The sequence below is a fragment of the Diospyros lotus genome, chromosome 8 (assembly GCF_014633365.1).
Source record: "Diospyros lotus cultivar Yz01 chromosome 8, ASM1463336v1, whole genome shotgun sequence".
Taxonomy (NCBI): domain Eukaryota; kingdom Viridiplantae; phylum Streptophyta; class Magnoliopsida; order Ericales; family Ebenaceae; genus Diospyros; species Diospyros lotus.
Genome location: NC_068345.1, coordinates 162,926 through 178,740, shown reverse-complemented (window position 1 = coordinate 178,740; position 15,815 = coordinate 162,926).

Below are 15,815 nucleotides of genomic sequence, written 5' to 3'. Positions count from 1 at the left end.
AAGGTGAACCCATACACCTCGGCCTGGGAAGAAGGCTGTAAAAATGGAGAGTAACATTAAGGTGCGGTTGGCTCAAACCGAAATGAAAGGAAATGACATTTTGCATTCATGCATGAAATGTGTTTATTATACTCTCACTTAGATGATTCATCATCTAACTTGGGCTTCACCCCTAGAATATTCAAACGTTCCAGATATTGTTGTAGCAGAACCAGATACGGAAGAAGCATGTGACGGCACTTTGCATGTGCAAGATGAGTTATGATTATGATGTTGAGATTAATGTACGTAAAGTTCCTGCTACTCAACATTTGAACATTTGAAAGACATTGATGTATTATTTGAGACATGGTTATTGTAATATTAGGTTCGATTCTTAGCTTTCATGTTTAATGTTTACAATTCTCCTTGAGATGGATGGGAATTTTAGGATAAGGAATGATATTATATATCAAAAAAAAAATATTATCCCAGTATTGTTTTAATTTATAACATGCCCGAGAAAGTGGAGTGTTACAATAACGACAGCTATCACGGTAGCGATCAAGCAGTGATAGTGAGAGAGATAACACATCTGAGTTTGTGAATGGTTTGTGAGGGTTGGGTGAGGGTATTTTAGTATTTGCATAGTCTTGTGGGTTTAAAGTGTGTGAGGATATTTTGATATTTTTTTTTATTTTTAAATAAAATGAAGGTTAAATCTAGTAAAGTGGATATTTTGATATTTAATTAGTTTATTTGAAATGATAAAAATATATTTTTTTACAGAAAAGTGGTTAAAAATAAATTTTGTAGTTGAGAGATGGTTAGTTTTTGCAATTTCCACTACAGTACGTATATGCAAACATAGACAAACATATGCATATCTTATATATACATATTGTTATATATATTTTCTGATCGCATGAAGCGGGCTGGACTCGACCCAGTAGGCCAGCCCAATCTCTTGAAGCCCAATGGGCTCAAGGCTGAGCTCACCAATATGAGGTCGCACATCGCCCACTCTGAGCTCAGACCACGGAATCATGCGAGCTCCTAGCAACACATAAAGCTCGTAGACCGCGAGACCCCCGAGCGAGCTCCCAGCGACGCGTTCAACTCACAGGCTGACCATTCAGCTCGCATATGCAAGAGGGCCACGAAATAAGCAGAGAACAGTCATGGACTAGGCATCATTCTGAAGGATCATAAACGAGGAAACATAGCATGCAACGGAAGCGGTTTAAAATCAAAACCGTTCCTCGTATTGATTAGAATCTAAGAGACTTACTTTTACGGCGGATTACCTTTCGGAATGGAGCGATAGGAGCAGGATGAGCGGGAGCTACGGCGCGTGGTGGAGACGACGGCTGTCCTGCGATCCTTCGGCTCCTTCGCATCAGAACTTGGAAGCTCTCTTCGGTGTTCCGAAATATGACTCGAACTCGTGGCCTCCCTTCGGTGAAGAAGAGCAAAAACGACCTTGGATGAAAAACAAGCAAAGAGAGATATATATAGGGAGAACCCTAGGGTTAAAACCCTAGTAGGCCAAACCCTAATGGGCCAAGTCCATTTAATTAATTTTCTAATTGGGTTAGCCCAATTTAATTAATTAAACTAATGAACTATTATTTTATTCTAGCCCAATTAATTATGGACCATCATGAATAAAATAATTCTCTCTTAATGTAATTCACCCAACAAGCCAAATGTATTAAAAAATACATGAGTTACATCGAGCTACCCCGGGGACCAAAAGACAAATTATTCACGGTTACTAAAATGACCAAAATATCCCTGCTATCTAGTAGCTATATTTTGTCATTCTAAGTGTTCCAACTATCACCATATGGTAACACTGACCCCACGAATAATTTTGCATACGCCATGTCTTTGACCTACTAGTGTAATGACGAAAATACCCCTCTGCGTAACACCCATCATTTAGAAAGGAATAATGTACTAACACTTCTCTAAATGATTTCTACCATCCTTAGATCACTAGTCCAATAATCCGTGACTACTCGAATGTACTTGCTTATCACTAGGAGCTACCCAGAAGCACACACTCTTAAGTCACGTTCCCAGGGCCCTGGATTATTTGATTATTCTTGGACAATCACAAGGGGGTGAATCACAGAAACTGTCTTGTATTAGTCTATCTTAGCTAATTAGAAACCATACTCCCAACTCAAAAGGATATTGATCTTTGATAGACCTCACCTACAATGAATCTAAGAATATAGCTCTAGGTTCACTAGACCACCAACTAATACTCAAGTATTAGAGTACTCGTCCACGTAGTAGCAGTGATAGACTAGCTCCATGATAATTAGTACTTTGTCATTAGCTTCTATCACAGGTCCACTCTACGCATTCCAAATGCGCTTGTACAATTAGAGTAAACGGACTGTTTACTGGCTAAGGCAAGCCATCCTCCATTAGGATCTATTGCACAATCATCTTATCATGATAGAATGTCCAGTTCTATCAAAAGATCAAGAGTAATGTTTTTCTTGCTTATTAAGTACCCATGATTCATGCCTAACTGTGAAGAACGACCCATCACATGAATCACTTACTTAATAGCATTGACACTTTTTCCAACAATTAAATGCAAATAATATATGTGCCATGAACTGAATAAAAGAAACATCATTACCATAAATTAAACAAAACATGTCTTTAGGGCATACATTTCCAACACATTCTGGTTGGACCGTCCAGGCCCAATTTAGCCCCTTTCTCTCGGCTTATCTCTTGGTCCATGTTGGTCCCATCCTGGCCCTATACCAGCCTGTATCACATCTTTGCAGCCTTTACTAGGTATCTATGTGCCCATCTACATCCACATTAATGAGAGTCCCGTCAATACTATGTTGTCACCTAGGAACCCGTGTCGGCACTGATATTCAGTCCCATCACCTACAAAAGCACGATGCAAACGGAGATGACATCTCCTCCTATATAAACAGACTCTCTTCAGGGCCAAGGTATGCTTTTTCCACCAACTTGCTGATACTCTGCATTTCCTTATTTGCTTACTTACTTGAACGTTAGAGTATTATTGCAGGGACCGGACAACGAATCAACAGACCAAACTAGATAACTCCATTTCTTCTCCCTTTCGGATTCATCACACCAGTGCGGGCCAACGAATCACGGTCGATCAATTTTGAACATCGACATAAGTGCGGTGGGGCTCCCACGTCAAGTTGCCCAGAGGGCAACCACTGAAGGGCTCATAAGTGCGGTGGGGCTCTTGGCCATTGAAGGGCGAGAGCTGAGAGTTGATCCGCGAGTGTGGGCCCATGATGATTACACGATGTGTGTAATACCCCAAGAGCCCAGATGAGAGTAGTATATATCGAGAATAAGTAAGGAAAGAAATAACACCAGATGGATACCTTTTGGACTGAATGCAGGCAAAAGAACTCCCAAGTTAAGCTTGTTTTACCTAGGGAAACCCAAGAATGGGTGACCTCCCTGGGAAGTTCGCATAGGTCCATCAGGGTAAGTTATCCCGAACTTTCCTATCGCGCGATACAGGGTGTTACAAAAATGTGTGTCAACACATATATACATATATCCATATAGATATACATATATATATGTGCATATGTGTACATATGCATATATATATATGTGTGTGTGTGTGTGTGTTTCTATACCTATATTGCATATATCCATATAGATATACATATATATATGTACATATGTGTACATATGCATATATACATATATGTGTGTGTGTGTGTGTTTCTATACCTATATTTGCATATATGCATATTTATATATACAGATATATGCGTATAACCATATATCTTTATAGATTTATGCATATATACACCTAAATGCATATATGTACCTATATATACTTTTGCATAAAAATGGATATACCTATATTTATATGCATATGTAGATCTGCATATATGACATATGTACACAGATAAATACATATATACATATACATGTATATCTTTATATATAAATTTAGAGATATATACCTATATACTTGTGTTTATACCTATATGCATATATAGATATGATTATCTATCTACCTATATACATATATATATGTATGCATATGTACCTATCTATGCATATTTGCATATATGTAATCTTATACACACACACACACACATATATATATATGTATATGCTCTTACATATATGTGTATACGTTTATATTTATGTATATATTAGTGTATGCATATGCTTAAATTTGTATACATTTTATATATGCGCATATACATGTACACACATGCATATACAATATACATATATAGGTATATATGCATATTTGTATGTATTTACCTATGTATAAACTTATATATGTATTTAGACATAGATAGATAAATACTTATATGTGCACATACAAATGCATAGGTACTCTTGCCTTTTTATATAAATATATATATATCTATACATACATATATATGATGTATACGTATATAACCATATGTTACACCGATATATGCATAAATATATATATGTATACACCTATATAAACCTATATATGCATAATTGATTTACGTATAAATGTATATGTACATATACATATATGTGTATACATATTCATATATTATATACATATGTGTACCTATATAAACATACATAACTACATTAAAATATTCGTATATTTGTATAGAAGTAAAAACACATATATATACACATATCCATATATGTCAATGTATGCATGCAAATGTATATGTATATGTATTTATAGGCACATATACGCATACCTACAAACTTGCACACATATATGAAAACATAGATACACATGTATTTGCCTATATACTTATATATACATATATCTATCATACATATTTGTATATATGTATGATACATATAGAGGTATATATTTATCTATGTATACATACATATATATGCTTATATATATTTGTATATATAGGTTTATATGTATATATGTAAATATATATACATATATATATTTATATATTTGCGCATGTATACATGTGTATATATATCTATATGTATGTATGTTTGTATGCATATATATATATATATAAATATTTGTATGTATAGGCAAAAGGCATAAGTATGCCCTTCCAACTTTACCATTTGACCTCCTCAACTATAGAGTGGACCTATCATATCCCTCAACTTTTAATTTTGGAATAATAACACACCTCACTTGGTAATTAAGAGTGTGTGAGTTACAAGCGCTATGCAAACCCTTCTGTCACAACCCAAAATCTGATATGTCATGATCGGCACTAATCCCTAGGCCCAGCGACCCCATAATAGACTAGTAAGCCTCTTCTCTAGCTTGATTTGAATAAAATGATACTACTGGCAAGATATAGAACATGAAAAAAATACCAATTCATATTTTAACATAATATCTCAATATTCCATATACAGCAGCTGTACAAAATAAGAATATCTATCACACCGCTGTCATAAATACATGTCTGATCCCATATCTCGGGCCCTTGGCACAATTATGTGCCAACAAAAATAAAAGACAAAACATCATACTTTACAATACGTGTATGTCTCCACAGAGCATCCTATATCACATCAAGGTTCAAAAGAAGGTCTGATATTATACCAGAAGATCTGCTGGACCAATAATCAAAAGGAGAATTCCCTGAAAATATTTTTAATAAAACGAGGTGAGTCTTGTGGACTCGCGAGTATAAGGTATGTCATGCCCACTAGGAAAGTATTCAATAAAAATGCTAAGATGATCATTATGAGTACAATAACATAATAACAGTATAAACAACAGAAATATGAACCATAAGTTTAAATAATTTAAAGTTTCAAAAGAAAACGTAGTGTAGGAAAAATAGGTGCCTAAAGACAACCCCCATAAGTTGTTCCCTAACCACCTAAATCCCTATACTTTTATATGAGATGCATGCACTGATTCTGAGGACACACTAGTAGAAACTGGCCTAACGCCTATATACACATGCACACAAGTATATATATCGGCACATACATCATCATCACACAATATCATCATAATGGCTCACGTGATAGGAGTGCTGAAACATACTATCCGTGTCTCTCATAGCCTTGGCATGCCAAGCCTCACAGTACCATGATCTTTTTCTGCTGTGAGTCACTAGGGAATCTACTAGATAGTCCTCTAATAGTAATGCAAATGATACCCTAATTTATGCACAAGTCATAACCATTTATCAATTTAAGTGGTGCCTAAAATACACCATTTCATCATATATTTCACATGCTCAAGATAAGAATTCAGTTAGGGTATCTTTCTGTTTATGTCTCTCCTAGTAGGATGAAAATATTTCATGCAATTTAGGAACATTTAAAAGAGAATATTTTCTATGATTCGCATATAGAAATCATTTACAAGTTATGCATAGAACAATTTATATACGTGCATAAAAATATGGTAAACATAACATATCCTGTCTACTCGCCTGGGAAATGATGACTCAAGTCCGAGTCTGGGGAGAAAATCGAACAAAGTCCTGAGAATCCGAGCCTACAATAAATAGAATGGGTGGTCACATTTAAGTAACAAGAGTACGAAGAAATGAAATTACCAAAAACCCTAACCATTACCTAACACCCTGAATTGATTATTTTATACCTTGGCCCGCGCAATATTCAAATCTGGCGTCTTGGAATTTGTCGAGCTAAGCCATCGACTACATCATCATGTCTCGCCTTGCTTACTACGCGTAAGTGTATAGTAGAACTACACACCCACTTACAGGCTGCAATAACATAATATATGTTGACGTACGAGAACCGTCAACCAGAGTTTGAGAACCCACAATACGATAACAGGTGCCGAAAAGTAAGGAACAGAAGCAAAAGAACAAACAAGAAGCACAAGAGATTTTTACGTGGTTCGGCCCGAATGATGCCTAGTCCACGACTGTTCTCTGGTTATTCCGGCAGAGTCACAGTATGTAATTCAGTCATCGATCCCTTTACAGTGGCGTATCCTTCTCTATAAATAGAGTCGTGTTGTTTACAATTCGAATCAGTTCTAAGTATGGAAGGAGTCTATTCCGTTGATGGCGTTTTCCTTATCGGCTTCAGAATATCAGGGATAGGTTCCTTGTCTTCAGGGATTTGAATTACTTCTGATAAGCAGGTGTATATCACTTCCGATTATCTCGCGGTCTTCTAGCTGTTCTAATCTTTGGCGTGTCTTTCGGCGAAGCTGAAGTCGTGATGTTGTGATGCTGGGATGTTGTTTTGAGCGAGCTCGCTATCTTCAAGCGACCTAACTTTTTACCGTGAGACTCTTCATTGGTGGTTCTCGATCTCTGGGCCTGGCGGGCCTCTAAGGAATTCCGGCCGGCCTATTGGGCCTTGGGTATTTTGGGTTCGCCCTGCGGGACCTAGTCCAGCCCGTCAGCTAATTCTCGGAGATTGCCCAACTTTTTTCATTAGCTCTCCTTTTTAAAAGGGTAGGCCTTGAGCCTCCATCCCCTAGGATCATTAGGTTCCTCTTCTCTTTCAAGGGTTTAGGTAGCGGGCTGTACTATCTCACCGCTCGTAGGTCCAAATATAAAGATCTTCTGCCAAAAGGTAAGGCAAAGGGGAAGTCCAACGTAGGGGCATATAAGGCACGGTGGTTTTTTGCCTCTTGCATTTCTCTTCACGAGCTCACGAGCTACGACTTCGTTCAATGTCCCAGTAAGTGGGCTCATATCCTTGTCTTTCATGCTTTTCCCTTATTCTTTTGACTAACTGCTTTCATTTTCAGATACCTTTGGTGAAAAGCCCAGCTTGACCAAGGACGAGGTTGAGTTGCTCGAGAGTGTTGCTGCTCTGAAAACGGACGCCGATGACATCGAGCCTTCTGACGACCTGCTTCGCAAGTTCGGGCTCGCCCCCTCCCTCAACGTAAAGGAGATAGACAAGAAGAGGATAGGGGTCCGGGGGTGGAAGGACGTTAAGTCCGCCCTTAAACAGATTGACTTGGGTGCGAGCTCGGACGAAGGTGATCGAGAAGAACAGGCCGGTCAATCGATGCCGAAGACGGTAAAACTGAAGTACGCCCCGTGCGGCAAGCCGGCGGTGACCTCTGCTACAACTCCTTCAGCTCTGACCTCGCAGGCTCGGGTGGATGCGCCTGGGTTTGAAGGGTCCATAGTACCTGCGGCTGATCCTCCGGCGATTCCATCTGCTCTACCCGCCCAAGAGACAGTCACGACCCACGACCCCAAGGTGGTTGTGGCCATACCTGCTCATAAGAAGGCTCAAGTCGAAGGTCAAACTGCCTCAGCTTCTGGGAGCAAGAGGAAGGCTCCATCGACTTTGTCTCCTACTACAAGGAGCCAAGCTGAGAAGAAGAAAAAGGCTGCCGCTCCTCCGGATTCTGCGGCTCAAGAGGTTTCTGCGGGGGGAGTATACTTCGACCTAATTTTAGACAACCTGAACCGAGTCCTTGGGAATTCTGCCCAGGCCTTAGAGAGGGAGAGTGTTACAGGAGAAAGACTCCCACTCTTTTCTGCTCGTCACGGCCTCTTGGTAAGCTTTCCTTGTTTTTCATATCTTCGTCGTTCCTTTTGTTTGCAAGTTTACACGTTTGTTTTGCCTTTCAGTTTGTCCTCAGTTGCGTCAAACAAGCTGAGGAGCTCTCTGTCCTCCTGAAAGAGAAGGACAGGCTTGCGACTCTCGCAAAGGACCTCAAGGAGGATAAGAAGAAGTTGCAAGATAGCCTCTCCTATCTGACGAAGGAGACCCGAAAGATTCGGAGTCACTAGGAGGGGCTCGCAGACCGCGTCCGGGTGGCCGAGGAGGCTAAGAGGGAAGCTGAGGACGAGCTCTTTAAAGAGAAATCCATGTATGTCGAGGCCTTTTCCAGTTATAACGTGAAGCTCAAGAAAGCTTCGGAGGAGCTGGAGGAAAGCAGGAAGGCACAGAGGTCGGCCGAGGAGCAAGCTGAAGCTGTTGCTCGCGAGCTGGAGAAGTTCAAGGAGGAGCTTGTGCGGAAAGAAGTCGAGGTTGGAGCTCGGGTAACCCGGGAGCGCGAGGAGGGTGCTTCAGAAAATTCAATCGAGTTTCTGTATACTTTGTGGACAGTTCACCCCGATCTGGACGTCTCTTTCTTTGGTGCTGATGCCATGGAAGAGTTCACGAGGTATGCAGCTGAGGCAGCTGAAGGAGGGGCTATTGGGACTTCCACTCAGCCTGATCAGACCGAGGTAGCTGAAGGAGAGGCTGCTGGGACTTTCACTCAGCTTGATCAAACCGAAGCTGCCCCTCCTACTCAGGATGCTGCCGGCCTTCCTCATGAAACCGCGATTCCCCCCTCTAGCTAGGGTTTTTCTCTTCTTTTTTTTTTGTAAGACATTTATGTTTCAATGAAACCCCGATGCTTTTGTATCTCTTTGGTTTTTTCTTCAAGCTTAGATTTGGTCGAGCTTTTGGGTCTTGGTAGCTCAAGTCTCGGTAGGTCGGGCTTCAGGGTGCAACTTTTAGAGAACTTCATAAATAATCAAAGTAAACTCAATCAAAATTTTGAAGAAGTGGAACTTAAACCTGACTTATCGAGTTGGGACGTTAGGTCGTGTCGGAGCGGGCTTTGAATTGGCTTTGGGTCGTTGTTTCGAAATTTCGAAATTTTTGCACTGCGAGCTCGTTATTGGCTATTCGAAGACCCGTCAAGGAGCTTGCACCTCGCAACGCTTCGAATATTGGCCCAACTCAACCTCGTACCTCGCAACACTTCAGGTATTGGCCCTGCGACCTATCCTTTGCTTTACGAAGTTGGACCGTCGTCTTGGGACTCGCCATATCCTTGGGAACAATTTTTGGGCTCCGAAAATAGTTAGCGGACCCAGGAACAATGGCTACCATTACGGCCCCGCTTTTCATGGTTTTAACCGTGCGTCCCCCCTTGTTCCAAGACGGGGCTTATAAATACCCCATTTGTTTTCAAGCTATCAAGGCTTGTTTATTCTGGGTTGCTTAGTGGAATGTTCTTGAAGGCATGAGACTGCTCGTTGTACTTTGATATTTCAATTATGGCCAAGCGGTCCGGCAATCTTCTTCTTCCTTTTCTGTCGAATGTGGGACGAAAAGGATTGCCGGCCGCTCGGTCAAAGCTGAAGGTTGTTGGATCGCGCGGCTAAAGCTTGAAGATTGCCGGGCCTCTTGGGATCCGTCTAACTGTGTCTTTTTCTTGCTTTCGGGGGAGGCCAAATATCATTGTGGACTCTGGTTATCTTCTAGTTTGTTTAGGCTTCATTCCTTCTTCATGCTGTAGTTCGGTAGAAAATTCTTGTATCAGATACCTTCTTGTAATAAAACGATGTTCGCTTTGAATTAATCATGTGATCTTAAAGAGTTTCTCAGAACGATTATTCTTTAATAATAAATCTTTGATTGTAGGTCGCAAGTTGCTTGTCTCGAAAGCTTTGCCTAGTTGAGCAGCAGGTCGTAAATAACCTTTAGACACTTTAATCAGTTCGTCGAGAGGATAAATGATCTACTGTTGAAATAACTTATAAAATCAAAACGAGCTGTTGCAAACATAGAGAGAGAGAGTTGTATTGCGACTTGGCCGAATCATACGCCTGCATAGACCATTTCACGATCTCAGCTAACGGGCTGTGGCTCGAGACGAGCTTCCTGTGGGAGATATATTCCTGCAGAATAGTTGAAGACAGCCAAGATACATGTCCAGGGCAGGTCGCGGAGCGACCTCAGCTAACATATCAGGGCTTTTCTTGTAAATTCGTGTAGGAGTCGATGATCCAGCCAAGATATATGTCCAGGTAGGTCGCATATCGGCCTCAGCTAACATACCATGGCTCTTCTATAATTTTTTGCATGGGAGTTGAAGACCCAACCAAGATATATGTCCAGGTAGGTCGGATATCGGCCTCAGCTAACATACCATGGCTCTTCCATAAGTTTTTGCATGGAAGTTGAAGACCTAACCAAGATATATGTCCAGGTAGGTCGCATAGCGGCCTCAGCTAACATACCATGGTTCTTCCGTGGTTGGCTCGAGGGGGGGGACACCCAGGTAGACCGCAGATCATTGCCGTATTGGAGATGAAAGGGGTCTCAGTTAGTGATCCCTTCGCTCGAGATGGAAGTGGTTGCCCAGGTAAGCGCCAAACCGTGACATTGGGTCAAGATGAATGGGCCTCAGCTAGCAAACCACGACCTGGGGGAGGACCAAGAGGAATGCTCAGATAAGCCACAAACCATAGCCCGTCGACTAAGATGAATGGGTCCCAGCTTGCAAACCATGGTTTTTACCCTTCCCCCGAAAATGTTAAGATGTTGTGGTGGAGAACAGACAACAAAGTGCAACAAAATTGATCAGGCAAAAATTTATTAATCTCAATTGAGCTTAAAGAATTGTAACATGAAACATAGGCAAAGATAAACACTTTTACTGATAGTAGGGGCGGAGGTGCTCCGCGTTCCAGGCTCGCGGGAGGACAGCCCCGTCCATGTTGGCTAGATGGTACAACCCGTTGCCCAAGTCTTTGACAAATGGTCCTTCCCAGTTTGGGCCAAGCGTGCCGTCACTGGCTTTCCGAGCTGCAAGAAGTATTAAGCGTAGTACGCGATCTCTAACTTTATAATGCCTGATCCGGACTTTTCTGTTATAGTAACGCGCTACCTTTTGTTGGTATATGGCTATCTTTAAACAAGCTATGTCTCTTGCTTCCTCTAGTAGGTCCAAATTTATAGCTAGCAGTTCGTGATTCCCTTCTGGGTTGAAGGTGGCTCTTCGCTGGCTTGTCACCTCGTTTTCTGCTAGAATCATAGCTTCGGATCCGTAGGCCAACGAAAAGAGAGTCTCTCCTGTGATGGTGCGAGCTGTTGTCCGATATGCCCAGAGCACTGTTTGCAGTTCGTCTGCCCAAGCACCCTTCTTGTTCTCCAGCTTCATCTTTAAGGCGTGCTTGATGATTTTGTTAACTGTCTCGACCTGCCCGTTCGCTTGGGGGTGGTCTACGGCCGTGAAGCTCTTCTGAATGCCTAGTGACTCACAAAATCGAATGAACTGCTCGCTGGTGAATTGAGTCCCGTTGTCTGTAATTATCTGCTATGGGACCCCAAACCTGCAAATGATATTATCCCTGATGAATTTTTGTACCTTGGAGGTGGAGATTTCGATTAGTTCTTTCGCTTCGGCCCACTTGGTGAAGTAATCTACCGCCACGATAGCGTGCTTGCAGTTGCCTCGAGCCGTTGGGAGCGGCCCAATCAGGTTCATGCCCCAAAAAGCAAATAGCCATGGGCTGCTCATCTGTTGGAGGTAGACCGGAGGAGCTCGCGGGACTTTAGCAAACCGTTGGCACTTTTCACACCTCTTCACCAGCTCTATCGCATCCTGTTTCATTGTGGGCCGATAGAATCCCTGCCGAAGTGCTTTCTGGGCTAGCGACAGAGCCCCAGTGAGGTTGCCACAATGTCCAGCATGTATTTCCTCCAGCACGGTCCGACAATCAGGGCCCTCGATACACCTTAACAGTGGAGCTGTGAATCCTCGCTTATACAACACCTCATCGTAGATACAGTAGCGGACAGCTCGAGCTCGCAGTCTGCGCACTTCGAGTTTGTCTATTGGCAGCTTTTCGCCCCGTAGATACTCCAGAATAGGACTCATCCATGAACCCTGGGGCGCTCCAATCACCATCGTCTCAACCGATTGTTCCGTGTTAGGGGCGGCTAGAAATTCCACCGGTATAGCCCCCAGGAACTCTGTATCTCGCGCAGTTGTCAGTCGAGCTAGTGCGTCTACATGGGAATTTTGAGAACGGGGAATCTGGAGTACCTCGAATTTTGGGAGAAGACCCAGAAGCTCGCACACTTTGAGCAGGTATGCCGCCATCTTTGCACCTTTCGCTTGATATTCCCCCCGTATTTGATTAACGACCAGTTGGGAGTCGCTGAAGATTACAACTGCTTCGGCTCGTACCTCCTTTGCCAGGCGTAGCCCTGTGAGCAATGCCTCATACTTGGCCTCATTGTTGGTAGCTTGGAAACCGAATCGTAGGGCATAGAGGATCCTGTGGCCCTCCGGGCTGATTAACATAACTCCAGCCCCAGCTCCTTGATCGCTTGACGATCTGTCAACATATAGCTCCCAAGACGGTCCTTCCGAGGCTTCTTCTCCCACTTGGGCTGGTCCAGTGAATTCAGCAATGAAATCCGCGAGTGCTTATCCTTTGATAGCCATCCTTGGTTTGTATTCTAAGTCGAACTAAGCGAGCTCGATCGCCCATTTCAGCAGGCAACCTGAAGTGTCTGATTTCTGCAAAATCTGCTTCAGGGGGTACTTGGTCAGAACGTCGATCTGATGGGCCTGGAAATAGGGACGCAACTTCCTCGATGCTGTGACTAGGCAGTATGCGAGCTTCTCCATCGGTGTGTACCTTGTTTCCACGTCCACCAACCTCTTACTGATGTAGTAGACGGGGTATTGCACTCCTTCTTCCTCCCGAACCAATGCTGCGCTAAGAGCGTGCTCTGACACTCCCAGATAGACGACCAATTTTTCCCCATCCTTAGGTTTTGAAAGTAACGGCGCTTGCCCCATGTACACCTTCAACTGCTGGAAGGCGAGCTCGCATTCTTCACTCCAATTGAAGCCTTGGGCCTTTCTTAACGTATTGAAGAAAGGAATACACTTGTCAGTTGCCTAGGAGATAAACCGGCTTATGGCAGCGGCCTGACCGGTAAGGCTCTGCACATCCTTCATCTTTGTGGGAGATCTCATATCTAGTAAGGCCTTTAGTTTTTTCGGGTTGGCCTCGATGCCTCTGTTGTTGACCATGAATCCCAAGAATTTCCCGGAAGCCACTCCAAAAGCGCACTTCAGTGGATTTAGTTTAATGTGGTAGCTCCTGAGCATCTCGAACATTTCTCCTAAATTGCGAACGTGATTTGCGACCTACTCAGATTTAACCAACATATCGTCGACATATACCTCTATTGTTCTCCCAATCTGGGCTTCGAACATCGTATTCACGAGCCTCTGGTAGGTGGCCCCAGCATTCTTCAGTCCGAATGGCATAACTTTGTAGCAGTACAGCCCACGATCGGTGATAAACGACGTGTGCTCCTCCTCACTAGGATTCATGGGGATCTAGTTGTATCCCGAGTAGGCGTCCATGAAACTGAGGAGCTGGTGCCCTGCTGTTGCATCCACGAGCTGGTCAATCCTGGGAAGGGGAAAGCTGTCTTTTGGGCAGGCCTTATTCAGGTCGGTGAAGTCGATGCAGGTCCTCCATTTTCTGTTCTTTTTCTTCACCAGGACTGGATTGGCTACCCAGACTGGGTACTGGGCTTCTCTGATAAATCCATTGTCCAGGAGCTTATCCACCTCCTCCTTAAGGGCGGCATAACGCTCTGGAGTCATTGGCCTCCTCTTCTGTCGCACTGGTCTGTAGTTGGGGTCCACGTTAAGCCTGTGCGACATGACCTCTGGGGCTATGCCTACTATATCTTCATGGTTCCATGCAAACACATCCAGGTCAGCTTTAAGGAATTCAACCAATTGGCACTTTACCTCAGGGGCCAGATTCTTTCCGAGCTTCAGACACCTTTCAGCATCTACTTCGCTGGCCGGGACTTCTTCAAGTTCTTCTTTCGGGCCAGAGGCCTTGTCACAATCCACTTCTCGGGGATCTAGGTCATAGTTTACCCCGCTCTGACTTGAAGGTCGCTGAGCTCCTCCTGCGACCACGTTCATTTTCTTTCCTTTGGCCCCCATCTTGACCGCGTCCTCATAGCAGCGTCTCGCGAGGTGCTGTTCTCCCCGCATGCATCATGTTCCATTGTTGGTCGGGAACTTGACGGTCAGAGACCTAGTTGAGGCGACCATGTCCAGCTCGTTCATCACTGGCCGCCCGAGTACGACGTTGTACGCTAAGGGACAGTCAATAATGAGGAATTCCGCCATCACCGTTGCTTCGCGACCTGGGCTCCCAACAGTGAATGGGAGTTTAACCCTGCCCTATGGGAACAACTGCGTCTCCCGTGAATCCGTAAAACGGCTCTGGGGACGAGCTCAACTACTCGGGCCCTAGTCCCATCTGGTCGAAACAGGCCCTATAAATCACGTTCACCAAGCTGCCAATGTCCACCATTATTCTTCGTACCTCCATGTTGCCGATGTGAGCACGAATGACAAGCGCGTCATTGTGCGGCCAGTGTATGTCCTTGGCATCATCTTCGGAGAAGGTGATTTCTTTCATTGCCACCCTAGCTCATTTAGATGGTCCCGTCTGCTCAACAGATCCTGCTATCAAGACGTGATTAGCTTCGCGTACATACCTTTCATGCGACCTATTCGATGTGCCTGCGAGGTGAGGTCCACCGTGGATTGTGTAGATCGTTCGAACTGTAGGCGCATGCTCATCCTCGAGGGGAGGTCGTTGTTGATTCGTCTGCTAGGGGTGGTTGGTTTGCAGGTCGCACCACGTAATCTTGCAGTCAGCCCCTTCGAATCAGTTCTTCAATTGCATCTTTCAGGGCGTAGCATTCGGAGGTGTCGTGCCCCACCTCGTTGTGGTACACACAAAACTTCTCCCGATTTCTGAACTTATTGGGAGTTTTTATCGGGTTCGGCCTCCCGAAATCTCCTCTCCTCTTTTCCATAGCGAAAATCATCTCTTGAGAATCCGATAGGGCCGCGTAGTTTTTGAAACGGCCCTGCCTTGGAGGTCGCTCCTCTCGCTCTTCCCGTCGAGCTTGCTTGGCTACCTGATTGCTGGACCGCTCATCACGGCTGTCTCTTCCATTTCCCCCGTCGTTTCTTTTCCTGTCTCGACTAAAACTTCCGGCTTCCTCCGTATGTCCGGCGGGCTTCTTCAAACCGAATGCCTCTTCCCACC